The sequence below is a fragment of the Anser anser genome (genome assembly GCF_964211835.1).
Source record: "Anser anser genome assembly, chromosome: 1".
Classification (NCBI taxonomy): domain Eukaryota; kingdom Metazoa; phylum Chordata; class Aves; order Anseriformes; family Anatidae; genus Anser; species Anser anser.
The window spans coordinates 109,660,343-109,674,303 of NC_139720.1; the positions used below are offsets into that span (position 1 = coordinate 109,660,343).

A 13,961-nucleotide genomic window follows, 5' to 3' on the forward strand; every position below is an offset into this window, starting at 1 on the left:
ATGATTACCTAGAATCAATGTGAAAAATCCATCTGAAATTCTCTGAATTTCTACTGCTTGAATGTCATTACAGAAGAAATAATTTATAATGAATCCAGAAATATTTTTACAGTGATATGAACAATTTCAATTTTCCAGTTTAAAAAAAAAAAAAAAAGTTCCTTTTGTATCTTAAGAAATATTACCTTTGAAAACTTTTACCTCCTATGGAAAGTACTGGATTTTTGTTGAATTCAAGTAAGATGACAAACTACCAAATGTTATGATACTTGTAAAATTAAATGTCCTGCTGGTGTTGCATGATTCTATTTGCCATTTAAGTTCAGTATTATTGATTCACTAATATCTCCTGCTGTGCACATCTACTTCCTTGTCAAGTTGAAGTTTCTGGCCACACTTGTCACTGGATATGTTATCTAGCTGGAGAACCAGATAGAGAATAGGGACCTGATATTTCCTAGAAGCAGCACAAAGACATTTTCAATCTGTACTTTTATGATTTTTCACATCAGAAAAAAAAAAAGTTTTTAAAATATTGACTTTGTTCGTATTCAAAAAGTGTTATGATATTCCAGTGTTTTAGATAATTTTATTTCACATGATATTCCATTGTATTTTCATAAATAGCAGTTTGTACAGAAACATTTAGACCTGCTCTTCTTCAGGCATGTCAGTGAAATCACCAGTGGAAATTTATTAATTTAAACAAGGTCTTTACTCTACTTAGAGTGAACACTTTCAGTTTCTTACAGTTCACTTCTACATAGAGATCTGCATTTGCACTTAGTCCTTTACTCTTCTGGAGAAAATGAAGTGCTGCATGTGAAAAGGATATCTCTTCTTTATATTTGCTATGACTAATAGGAGATAAAAAAAGGTGGGGGGGGTGAATAGGAAGGACTTATGTAGACAATACATAACAAAATTATTATGAGTATTAACTTTAAGAGATGCCACCTTACTGTAAGAAGAGTCTATTATAATGAATCTCTGAGCAAAGAAGATATAAGAAGCCTGTTTTAATTCCCAGTTTACTTGGTCCACTGAGAGGAATAAGTAATGACAAGACAAAGGATTACTAAACTCCTAAACAAAGTCAAACTTTGTTTTTCTTTTGTTCTAGCCAATAGTAGGAAATCTGCTTTCATACATTAAGAACATGATTCTTTTAATTATATTATACTTCTACTTGGCTCTAATGCTGTAGGTGTTCCAAGTATGAGGCTATTTCTTTATTGGATTTTGGCAGTACAAAGAAATGGGGTCCAGTCAGATCCTGGAAGGCATCATCAGAGAATGAGCAATCAGAAAGATTATAAAGTTCTTACAAGTGTATGGGCTCTGTTTTATTTTATGAGCTGTATTGTGCAGGGCTGCCAAATCCAAAAGATAATTAAATGCAGCAAAGACGTAAGAAAAAAGAGTCAAAGAAAATAATATTTACTCCTGAATAATCATTTTCACAATCAACTTTAATGCTTTGACAGAAATCCATCTCTGAATTGAGGAAGAAAGGGTTTCTTTCTGACAGTCATATTGGCCCAACAAAGAATTGCAACTGCATCAGAAAATCTGAAACTAGAATTCCCAGAGGCAGAAAAACACTTATTCTTTTAGCATAATCTTTTCAAAGAAGACAAATGGAAGTTACTGTAGGCAGGAGAAGAGGGATGCTATAGATAGAAAGACAAACACAGAAGGATGGAGTCATTCACAGGTGTGTGGAGCATGGTGGAAAAAATTGCATGTATCACCGATAGCACAGAATTAGCCCTTGCTAGCCACAATAGCCACAATATTGTTAGCCACAATAGCCCTTGCTAAAGGTTGTCACTGAAACCAGCCACCTACCATAAAGGTAGATGTGGAACAAGATTTACTTCTGTAATACGTAGGTTGTGTGTATATGTGTGGGTGACTCAGTTATGCATATATATATATAAAAGAAATAAAACTTCCTTTCAGAAAAAAAAAAATAATCCAAATTCAATTTTATTTTTTACTTACTAAATATACCTGTGAGCCTACTTTCACACCACAACCTTGACTTCTGTTTCTTTTTAATTGGAAGAAAAATCATCTTTCTTTAGTTTCCTAGCCTTTTAAATAGAAAGGACAGAAACAGAATTCAGTGGTCTGTTCTGCACTGTGACCTGCCACTGAGGAAGGAAATCTCTTGGAAGGTGAGAGAACTGGATTTAAACTTATTAGCTGCATGGGAAGATTTGATAGCTGTGCCACTCAGGGGAGTAGCGTAGCCAGCGTGGCAGTGTACCCCATATGCATATCCCAATGACTGTGATATTCTCCTGGGAAATGAGACAGATGGGTAGCCCTATGGCAAGCCTTGCCCAAGAATGTGATTTTTGGAGCACTTTTCTGGGAAAAGCAGCAGTGACTCAAGTCTCAAACAGAAAAGGAGGAATGCAAATGTTTCTCATCCCACACATTTACAAAGAAAGATGACCAGCTTCTCTTCAGTAACTACTTTTTCATAATTATGACTCAAATATTTTTCAGGTAAAGGCACTTGATGACTTGGAAACTGAAGTATTTGAGGTTACCCTTTCACACACAAAGCATTGTCCCAAAACAATTTAACTTGCCTGAAGCTAAACTTTGCCATTTTGCTTTATGCTTCAAAACCACCATATCAGTTCTGTATTTCTGACCTCTAGTAGCCTGAACATCCCCAACCATAAAGTTGCTCTCAAACTTGTAGCCGCTGCATGGCAGCAAAATCTCTGTCCCTGTGCACAGGACACTTGTCATTGTAGCAGCATGTAGCTTACATCCTAAAGTCAATTTCTGTTTCCATAGCTGTAGGCCAGCTGGAGAATTAAACACCCATCACAGAAGAAGAGCAGGTCAAGAAGTTCTTAACCAGAAAACTTGGTGGTGTTTTGTTTCTTTTAAGACAAAACACAGAACAGAACATACATTGAAAAGTAAAAAAAAAAAAAAAACCACTAAGCAAGATATTTAACATCATTAATTTACATTCAGATATTTGATGAGATATAATAAATGAAAATGTGGGAGGAAAATTAGAAGAAATGTGTTTAACACAACTAGCTGATATAAGAGTAAGTGGCAGACCTAGGATACTGGCATTTTCTTACAAATACATGGAAGACAGTTTCAATGGAAGGGTGCCATTTAGCTCTTAGCATCTATTGGTTTATATTTGTACTTTTTCTATGTCACTATGTCAAGCAGAATAACTATCTTGTTAGCACAAGAATAGAAATGAATATTATCTTCTCAAGAAAAGTAAGAAGCAATGATATAAGGTAAAATGCTTTCAGTTCCAAAGGTTTTACTTAGGCCTTTTGCCTTTGTTGATTCTATAAACAAAGATTACTCACTAATGGGCAGAGCTTCTGGTTTGATCATTTGATATTGACCTATAATGCTGAATAAGTTATACCCATTTATTATTTCTCATTTAAGACAAAGTACTTAATTTAATTCAGATGGAATTTTTAAATGCTAATATGCTCATATCTCAAAGCAACATACTCAATGACATTTGATATTTCAAAGTCTTCCATTAAATAAAATTAATGTTATGTAATAATGTACTAAACTATTTTGAACTGGCTGTTTCTTACAACAAAACAGTGCACAAGTCTCATCAATAAATTATCTCAAAGATGTTGTGAGATACTGTAAGTATCCAATGGAGATTTTTGTGAGAGCCATATCTCAGCTGATAGGATACTTTTTATTCACCTGTGACTTTAAAAGAAAATTGCCACAAATAAAACAAAGATTAGTTTTGTCTTAGCTGTTTCAGTTTGGCAGGCTTGTAGAGGTTGAAAGAAATGCTAAAAGTGAAGAATGATACATCATTAAGTTAAATTTAGGAACAAATACCTGATTTTCTTTATCAAGTTGAATTATTGTATTTTCCCACTTCTACAATTTATGTTTAAAATACATGTTGCATGTATGTGAATTGCAGTTTTATAATTCATCTGCGCCAGCTTTAAATTTAATACAAAGTTAAAATTAAAAATAGTTTCATACAGTTCATACTTATTTCCACAACCTACTATCACTCAGTGGATGCCTATGCCATATATGCCTGTGGCATACCTACCATGTATAGTCAACTAAGGAGTTTTTCTACTGGATCAATCTGTCCTTCAGATCCATCTCATCTAACAACGTCTTCGAAACCAGATCAGTTTGCTCAAAGCCCCATGCAACCTGGCCTTAAACACTTCCAGGGAGGGGACATCCACAACTTTTCTTGGCAACCTGTTCCAATACCTCACCACCCTCTGAGTAAAGAACTTCTTCCTAATGTCTAATCTGAATCTACCCTTTTTTAGTTTAAAGCCATTACTCCTTGTCCTGTCACTCCACTCCCTGACAAAGAGTCCCTCCACAGATTTCTTGTAAGCCCCCTTTAAGTACTGGGAGACTGCTATAAGGTCTCCCCTGAGCCTTCTCTTCTCCACCCCAACTCCTACTCCCTCAGCCTGGCTTTATAGGCGGGGTGCTCCTGCCCTTTGATCATTGTCATGGCTCTCCCCTGGACTCACTCCAATAGGTCCATGTCCTTCTTGTGCTCTGGGGGACCCAGAGCTGAACGCAGTACTCCAGGTGGTGTCTCACAACAGCAGAGTAGAGGCCTCCCTCAACCTGCTGGCCATGCTGCTTTTGATACAGCCCAGGATATGGTTGGGTTTCTGGGCTGAAGACACACATTACCAGCTCATGTTGAGCTTTTCATCTGCCAAGCCCTTCCCCCCACCCCTCCCCAAGTCCTTCTCCTCAGAGCCAGATATACAGAATCTTTTGAAAGTGAACAGTAGTTTATAATAGTAAACTTTTTAAAATACAATGCATTTTATAGGAAAAGAACATTCAAGTCCTAATAATGTTTCTAAAGAATATATATCATCACTTTAAATAAAAGCCAGGAAGTTATTTTCATTGCTTTCAAAAAGAACTTTTATTGTTTTTATACTATCTAAATATTTGGAAGGCATTTCCTATAGTAATGCCTTTCATAATTAAATCGAGCAAGTGCCCTTAAAGCTGTAAATGATCACTGTCTTGTATTGACCAAAATAACTTTTTCTCTCAGAAAGAACACAATCTAACCACCACATAAAGAGCTGAAGACAGTGGCTGAGAAGAGATGAAGTGAGGAGATTTAGACTCTTTTCCCAGCTCTGGCATTAGCCAGCTGACTGAGCTTGACAATGTTACTCCCTTCTCTGTGCTCTATTTTCCTCTGTAAAATAGGGATGAATTGCATGTGTCCATTGAATTTGAGTGACCCCTCCTTCCCTATCCTCAGCATGGTAAATGGATACAGAACCACGGTATCTCTATCTACAAAATCTATCAGCCTGGAAAAGCACATCTTTTTCTCTCACCAGTAGTAAGAATAATGCTTAGGTTATGAGCACAAGGAGTAACCTGAGAAAATCTTCACCACCACCTATCTTCTCTGCTCCTTTTTTTGCTCCCTTTAAGCACTCACTGGAAAACTGCTTATCTACTTTTGAAAGTGTTATTGAAAATATATTTTTCACTCCATAAAGCTTTGGTTTAATATGTCTGTATATATATTCAGCTAGTGATTTACACTTAAAAAAACCACACACAAAAATTCCTCTTCTTTTTCTGCATCACATACCACAGTTTCACAAAAGTAAATGTGAATTTCACAGACAAATTCCTATTGAAAACCTGAATAAGGACATGAGGAGCCATTTCAAAATAACAGAGGTAAGCTCAAAAACCTTCTTCACACAGAGTAATTTGGCTTCTTTACATGTGACTTAAAAATACTTTAAAATCAGAGATCAAATCGGTGGCCATCCTGATCAATTTGATGAAAGTTTAAAAATTAAGTTCTACATTTTTATTCTTTCACCTGTGATGAATGAAGAATTTGAGATCTTATCATTATCAAAAAAAATGAGATTTAAAAAAAAATCTAAGAAAAACTAAGGTTTTTCGTATTCAATTGACACTTTCTTAATTTTTAAGGAACTGAGATTTATTTTTTTTTTTAATAGGAATGAGCACAGTATCAGAAAATGGCTATAGCATTGCAACTATCAGTTGGTAGCAGCATCACTTCGCATTGGTCTCTTCTCCCTCCAGAAACCTTAAGATCAAAGATCAAAAAAAAACAACTTAAAGATCAAACTGATCTTTATCAATAATGTATACTTCACTTACACTCTCAATTTTGATGGGGTTTACTATGTGAACATTACTGCTGGATACTTAGCTGATGAATCTCTCTTCCCTCTATAAGTGTCTTTTTGAACAGTTGCCCAGCATCTGTTGATAGAAACACACAGAAGCAGATCTTCACTCATTATAAACTGTTATATCCTTATGAAAATAATTACTAAGCACATCACCAGCTCAGATTCACTCCAGTGATCTTCTCTTTTTTAGTTTCAAAGGATCTGACCTCAGCAATAGAAATATATAAGTTGACTACATTTTCTTTAGACTTCAGTATTTTGTGAAATCTGAAATAAACCTGTTATAGTTTCCCATGGTAAAATAGGACAAATTGGTCCTGCCACAGTCCCTTAGATAACAAGAAGTACTTCACTAATGGATCACAACCAAAATTTTGCCTGAAGGCTCAACGATGTAAAGCAAAAAGTCATGTGACTATTTTAAACTTGGGACACTTTATAATGGTAAACTTATAGATCATTTTATATCTTGGAGCGAGATTTTCAATTACAAGGGCTACAAGTGTAATTTTCATGCCGTCATATAGAGGCATTGGGATACACATTAAAGCGCACAGAATTGGCAACATTTTTGTCTTTCCCATGATTATTTTTTCAATTATACAAATACTATAAACCACTATTTAAAAAGTAATAGTTGTTACACATCTTTCTTCATTTCCTTAGTTACTCCACTGGAAGAACGTGCACTCTGATGTGCTAGTATGTTACTTGTACAACAGAGCAATTTTTTTAGTCGAGTATTTGTTTTGCCAAATTATGTACATAGAGTTCAAATTCATAGGTAAACATGGAATTTGTCAAATTACTTGACAAAACTTATAAAGGAGATGAAAATACACAGATGATTTGTTTTGTTTTTCCTGAAAAAAATCTGTAAATCATTAAGTTCACCTAAATGCAGATTGAAAATAAAATCTGTAAAGAAAAAAAAAAAGTTGTCAACTGGTCAAACTAAAAAGGCAACAATCAGTAATTAGTATAGACCATGTTACTACTATAGAACAGTACTGGTCAAACTCTCCATTGCTTATTCAGAATCCATTGATCAAAATATTTCTGGAGGACATAATATGCAAAAACTCTGTGCAGGTGTCCAAAGGTCTGTGATATGAAAATGAGATAGCACTAATAGATATTTACAATATAATTTAAACAGCAAAATACCAAAGAATAATGCTATATAAAATATGAAGGACAGAGCTGATCAATGTCAAAAGAAGAAAGCAAAGGAAGTGGTTTGAAAGAATTCATGAAGTTTAGTTGTTGTTATAGTTATTCTCCATCTGTGCATATGCAAATATATATATAAATAAAAAAAAGCAATCTCAAATAGAGGAAATAAAAACAAGACAAAAGTGCAATGAAGTTGGATTGATAAGATGAAAAGAGATATTTATAAGAATATTACATTTTTAGTCAAACAACAGTGATTGTACAATACCCTCAGTTCATAGACTTTCCTACACAGAAAGGGGAACAATTTTGAATCTCTAATATGATTAGAAATAATAATTTTTGTGCAGTCCTGAAATTTGAAAACATGTATTTTAACAGACAAGTCTAACATGTAGAATCTTATTTTCTAGACTACCTAGCAAGTGTGTCATACAACTAATTCTTAATCACTTAACAGCTATCAGACCTTCAAATGGTTAAAAAACATCAATCAAAGAAATGCTGAAAGACGGTAACATAAATATTTTACAGACATTTCCCAGAACCGAGAAAAACTGAGCAGATTGAACCCTTTTCATACAGGTAAGAAAACAGTTAAGTGAAATTATGACCAATTCAATTTGCAAAACATGTAAAGGCCCCAATGTAACAATCAAATTAGAATAATTGTTTTGAAGTTCTTTGTATTGGAAATGTTGACAGATAACAACCACTTCCATTTCCCTCAAATTTAGAGACAGCCTCATAAAGCAAATCCTTCTGAATGTCTATATTTAACAATAACTTTCACAGTCAAACATCTCTGCCAATCATGAAAATAATTAACATTTAGAAAGTCAAATACCACATCACGGCAAATACATTACAACATGCAGTAATTGCAAAAGAAATCTTTGAAGCTGACCGTTAAAATGTCTTATTCTTTTCACTGAAATTTTAATTAAGAAGGTCTAACCCACAAGGTTTTGTAAAAGCTCTTCTGACTTAATAAATTATGAGATGAAACGTGACACTATTTTTTAAAGTAGCTTTTTTTTCTTTCTTACGTTGTTCTCCTTATATTTGTTGTATTTCCTATGCTTGTTGTACAGATGGATACACCTGTGGTGAATGGGTTAACATGCAGGCTTTTTTTTTTTTTTACTGCATACAAATATAATGCATACCACAAGTTAGCTTTTAATACTAACCTTGTAGAAGTTACTGCAAGCTGAAAAATGACAGAAGGGTGAAGTTAAGACACAAAGATTTGGTCATTAAATGACAAGTAGTTATTGGATGGATCTATACTTTGCAAATTACTCAGTTTGAGGTGTGGGTCAGAAGTTAGAGATCCCAAACACAGCTGCTTTTAAAATATTATCAGACCTGGACTTGAGACCACAGTTACAAACTAATTGTATTGCCCCAATTAATCTCACCTATAGCACAGTTACTGCATGAAGAAATATGCTGACATGATATCAGACTGAGTCCCAGGAAAATATCACCATATAACTGTAACATGAATTCTGTACTAACAAAAACACATTAAACAGCTAAAATTGCTCTCAGACATTCAGAAATTGTGAAGTCCAGAAGCTGCCTGATTAACAACAGACTACTCTTAAGTATAAGTGTGGTGGAGGCATTGATTAGCTGGTTAAAGGGACATGGAGGAAAAAAATAAATAAATAAATAAAGTCCTGTGCATGGTTAAAAAAAAAAAAAAATTAAAATCATTCCGATTCCACAAGAAAAAGTTTCTTTATGAGTAATGTATTGAAAGTATTTCTTGGAATTTGAGTGTTCATTTCTACTGTCTACAAACAGGTTTCTTAAAACATTCAGAAATATGTGGGACTGGCACTCATGAATTTTCCCTAAATACTTTTTAAAAGAGGGTATCTGGAAAGCTAATATTTAGTCATAAGTTTGCTTGCTCTAGGGAAGGCAGTTCTGCATGAAAAGAAGAATCTTAAGGATTTGATAGCTACAGATGGTATAAAGGAGAATTTTTAATACTCAAGCATAGAAATAGGGATTAAGAGGAGAAAAAAAAATGGAGTTGCATCATTTTTACCAAAAGGAGACTATGTTTACACTTCACTAGTGAAGCAAAATCATTTTGAATAGCAAAAGTGTTTTCTGCAAGTCCCAACAGGTATCACTAGACCCCTTTCCTCTAGTTTATCCTTTTGGCTGTGTCACATAACATTACACTGAGGAAAAAACAGATTCAGTACAGGAAACAGCTTTGGTGAGATTGATGTGAGGCTTTCATAATATTAATGCAGAGAAGTGGTATCAGAACAAAGTGAACTTAAGGGAATAGTCTAGCACATGCTCAGAGACAGATAAGTAAGACATCCTGGTAATCAAAAAAAAAAAAAAAAAGGAAAGAGGAATTGCATTAACCTGATAGTATATCTGAGAACAGGCACAAACAGGTAACATCCACCCCACAGCAGAGGAAGGAGTGTGAATGCAGTGGGAGATTGGCACAGCTAAAAGCTCAGCTCTTCATTGACCTCAATCACAGAAAAACAAGAGATAACAGCAAGGTCAATTTACTAAGAGTGGATCAAAAGAAGAGCTGCACTGAGTATGGATAAAATCAGCTGAGGCCAAAGCATTCGTTAAGATGCAATTAATTATGGAGCAAGTCCCTCCTGGAGAACATTTCTAGGCAACTACAGAAGGTGATGGGTGACAATCAGCACGGTAAGTCATGCCTGACCAATCAGGGTGCTCTGGCAGCAAAGACAGCCAACAGTATCCTGGGCTGTAGTAACCTAGGTCCACATTTTTCTTGTTCAGCATCTTACTAATAACACAGAAGCAGCAGTTCTTGTTGCTGTTCTAGCTCTTTGCAACTTCAACTCCAGGCAAGCTTTGGATTGCCTAGCATCATCCATGCATATCAAAGTAGTATTTCTAAATTCACACTTTGAGCCTGGTTCCTGTTTTCTCCTCCTGCCTTCTGCTTTCTAATGTTGGATTTCAGTCATGAGTTCCTTATTTAGCCAGGATGGTCTTCTGTAAAATCTGCCTGATTTCCAAAGTATCAAGACGGAACATTGTTGCAGCTGGAGGAGATTGTTCTTAAAGACCTGCAAGTTTTCTTCAGTTCTTTTGCCCTTCAGAGCTGCCTCTTCTAGGATCCCTTCTACCACTTCACTGAACAACACACAGCCTGCTATCCTGAAGCCCCCAGTCAGTGCTCTGCTATTCCCCTACCTCACACCACCTAGGGTCTTCAAGTCCACTATTTCATGGTCACTAACAATCAGGGATACTAATGATTACCAAAATCCCAAACAGTTCTATTTTGTTAGTGATTATGAGCTCCAGCTGTGCATCACCTGGTTGGCCCATGCAGTACCTGTAACAAGTACCTCAACACTCCCCAGCAACATCCTTGACTGCTTGTCTTGTACAATGTTGCCTTGCTAATCAGGAAGGTTAATATTCCCCATAAGAATCAGAGCCTGTGATACGGGGATTTACTTGATTTATTTAGGGAAGATGTCAGTTTCTATCCCTTTTGTCCACAATTTAGACAGAACTTGTCTAACATTTTACTCTAAATCAGATTAAGTACAACTGAAGCACAACTCAAATATTCTAATTGGCCTGGAGAGTGAGAGGGTCTATCACCATTCTATCAAAAGTGGTACAACTTATACAAAACGTTGTTTCATGCAACATATATGATCTCAATATATCTGATCTATATATTAATACATTGACATCTTTAATGTATATCCTCTTAACAGGTCTCTTTCTCTGTATGAAATATCCCCTTCTTTAAACATCATAAGTTGAAGAACTCTATGCTCTCAGCCAACTGAAAGCCAGCTTAGATACTGAACCACACATCTGTGGCACCACAGAGCTTCATAGTTTCATTATTCCTAGAAAGCTGTCTACAGCACTGTCTGTCTCCCTATCTGTACAACATGGGTCACTTTTATAAAATCCTCCAAAACATATCAAAAGCACTATGTACAATGGCTAGGATTAACTGCTAGTATTGAATTCCGTAAAGATAAGCACATATGTGTGAGGTTTTATATCCAAACCACATTCATTATGTAGTAACAAAAATCAGAAATTTCACTGAACTACCTCTCCTGCTCCATTCCTTATATCACAGGAACTAAGCAAGTCCAAACTAAACACACTGTGCTTAACAAACACACCTTTCAGAAAACTACATCTTGTCCATGATTTCAGAAATACAGAAATGCTGAACACCAAAATAAAGAGAACAAGGTAAGTATCTGTATAGAATCACAGAATCACAGAATCGTCTAGGTTGGAAGAGACCTCCAAGATCACCGAGTCCAACCTCTGACCTAACACTAACAAGTCCTTCACTGAACCATACCACTAAGCTCAACATCTAAACGTCTTTTAAAGACCTCCAGGGATGGTGACTCAACCACTTCCCTGGGCAGCCCATTCCAATGCCTAACAACCCTTTCAGTAAAGAAGTTCTTAACATCCTAACATCCAACCTAAACCTCCCCTGGTGCAACTTTAGCCCATTCCCCCTCGTCCTGTCACCAGGCACGTGGGAGAACAGACCAACCCCCACCTCGCTTCAGCCTCCTTTAATGTACCTGTAGAGAGCGATAAGATCGCCCCTGAGCCTCCTGTCCTCCAGGCTGAACAATCCCAGCTCCCTCAGCTGCTCCTCATAAGACTTGTTTTCCAGACCCCTCACCAGCTTCATTGCCCTTCTCTGGACTCTCTTGAGCACTTCCATGTCCTTCTTGTAGTGAGGGGCCCAAAACTGAACACAGTACTCGAGGTGTGGCCTTACCAGAGATGAGTACAGGGGGACAATCGCTTCCCTAGCCCTGCTGGCCACACTGCTTCTTATACAAGCCAGGATGCTGTTGGCCTTCTTGGCCACCTGAGCACACTGCTGGCTCATATTCAGCCGACTATCAACCAATACTACCAGGTCCTTCTCTGCCAGGCAGCTTTCCAACCACTCATCTCCCAGCCTGTAGCTCTGCTTGGGGTTGTTGTGCCCCAGGTGCAGGACCCGGCACTTGGCCTTGTTGAACTTCATACAGTTGGCCTCAGCCCATCTGTCCAGCCTATCCAGATCCTCCTGCAGAGCCTTCCTACCCTCGAGCAGATCGACACACGCACCTAACTTGGTGTCATCTGCAAACTTATTGAGGGTGCACTCGATCCCCTCATCCAGGTCATCAATAAAGATATTAAAGAGGACTGGCCCCAGTACTGAGCCCTGGGGGACGCCACTAGTGACCAGCCTCCAGCTGGATTTGACTCCATTCATCACAACTCTTTGGGCCCGGCTACCCAGCCAGTTTTTTAACCCAACTAAGCGTACACCAGTCCAAGCCACGAGCAGCCAGTTTCTTGAGGAGAATGTTGTGGGAAACGGTGTCAAAAGCCTTACTGAAATCAAGGTAGACCACATCCACAGCCCTTCCCTCAACCACTAAGTGTGTCACTTTGTTGTAGAAGGAGATCAGGTTCGTCAAGCAGGACCTGCCTTTCATAAACCCATGCTGACTGGGCCTGATCGCCTGCTTGCCCTGTAAGTGCCGCGTGATGACACTCAAGATAATCTGCTCCATGAGCTTCCCTGGCACTGAGGTCAAACTAACAGGCCTATAGTTCCCCGGGTCTACCCTCCGGCCCTTCTTGTAGATGGGCATCACGTTTGCTAGCCGCCGGTCGACTGGGACCTCCCCGATAGCCAGGACTGCCGATAAATGATGGAAAGCGACTTGGCCAGCTCCTCTGCCAGTTCTCTCAGTACCCTCGGGTGGATCCCATCTGGCCCCATTGACTTGCGTACATCCAAGTGCTGTAGCAGGTCGCCTACCATTTCCTCGTGGATTATGAGGGCCACATTCTGCTCCCCATCCCCTTCCACCAGCTCAGGGTACTGGGTATCCAGAGAACAACTGGTTTTGCTGCTAAAGACTGAGGCAAAGAAGACATTAAGCACCTCAGCCTTTTCCTAATTTCTTGTAACTAAGTTTCCCTCCGCATCCAGTAAAGGATGGAGATTCTCCTTAGTCCTCCTTTTGGTGTTGATGTATTTATAAAAACATTTTTTGTTATCTTTAATGGCAGTAGCCAGACTGAGCTCCAGATGAGCTTTGGCCTTTCTAATTTTGTCCCTGCACAGCCTCGCAACAGCCTTATAGTCCTCCTGAGTGGCCCACCCTCTTTTCCAAAGATTTTAAACCCTCTTTTTTCTCTTAAGCTTAAGCCACAACTCTCTGTTCAGCCAGCCCAGTCTTCTTCCACGCCGGCTTGTCTTTGGGCATGTGGGGACAGATCGCTCCTGAGACATTAAGAATTCCTTCTTGAAGAGTGCCCAGCCTTCCTGGACTACTCTGCCCTTCAGAACCAGCTCCCAAGGGACTCTGCCAACCAGCATCCTGATCAGCTCAAAATCTGCCCTCCGGAAGTCCAAGACAGCGGTTTTACTGATCCCCTTCCTGATTTTGCCAAGAATAGAGAACTCTACCATTTCGTGGTCACCCTGCCCAAGACAGC

General features: G+C 37.9%; 1 long non-coding RNA gene across 1 annotated transcript; it reads right to left on the reverse strand.

Moving 5' to 3' along the window:
• Nucleotides 1-5,934: 5,934 nt before the first annotated feature.
• Nucleotides 5,935-11,202, reverse strand: LOC310901656. Its single transcript, XR_014585979.1, has 3 exons — nucleotides 9,822-11,202; nucleotides 8,615-8,634; nucleotides 5,935-6,315 (listed from the first exon to the last, which is right to left on the reverse strand). It is a non-coding gene; the product is annotated as an uncharacterized lncRNA (long non-coding RNA).
• Between the last annotated feature and the right edge of the window lie 2,759 nt (nucleotides 11,203-13,961).